The following is a 306-nucleotide window of genomic DNA, read 5'->3' as shown; positions in this document are numbered from 1 at the left end:
CAAGCTCTTGGTGCATAAAGAAGATCTGTAAAGTTGCAAAGACTAAAGTCTCAAATCCAAAGAGGTATTCTTTATAAAAGTTAAGAGTCAGCCTCACCTACCTAAAACGGCTCGTTCTAACACGCCCCCACATATCTACATCACTATGTAGGAAGATTTGCATAACGCCACCCAAATGTTCACGCAAAGAAAGAAGGCGTAACTTATTCTCGCTGTAGTATTGTTGACGCTGCAGCCATGTACACTGTGTGCTTCGTTGTGAAAGCGAAACTACTTTGTTTGGTCTTCCAAAAGAGGACGATATCC

General features: G+C 41.8%; 2 protein-coding genes across 3 annotated transcripts in view; both read left to right on the top strand.

Moving 5' to 3' along the window:
- The window catches only part of wdfy1 (WD repeat and FYVE domain containing 1), a 17,774-nt gene that overhangs the window by 9,167 nt on the left and 8,301 nt on the right, over positions 1-306 (top strand). The window lies entirely within an intron of this gene.
- LOC107558841 (glia-derived nexin-like) overlaps positions 1-306 on the top strand; it is a 29,105-nt gene that overhangs the window by 22,855 nt on the left and 5,944 nt on the right. The gene's annotated exons all lie outside the window — the stretch shown is intronic.

The sequence above is a fragment of the Sinocyclocheilus grahami genome, unplaced genomic scaffold (assembly GCF_001515645.1).
Source record: "Sinocyclocheilus grahami isolate Dianchi unplaced genomic scaffold, SAMN03320097.WGS_v1.1 scaffold661.1, whole genome shotgun sequence".
Classification (NCBI taxonomy): domain Eukaryota; kingdom Metazoa; phylum Chordata; class Actinopteri; order Cypriniformes; family Cyprinidae; genus Sinocyclocheilus; species Sinocyclocheilus grahami.
Note: the sequence above shows the minus strand (reverse complement) of the source record. Positions and strands in the feature narration are given on the sequence as shown.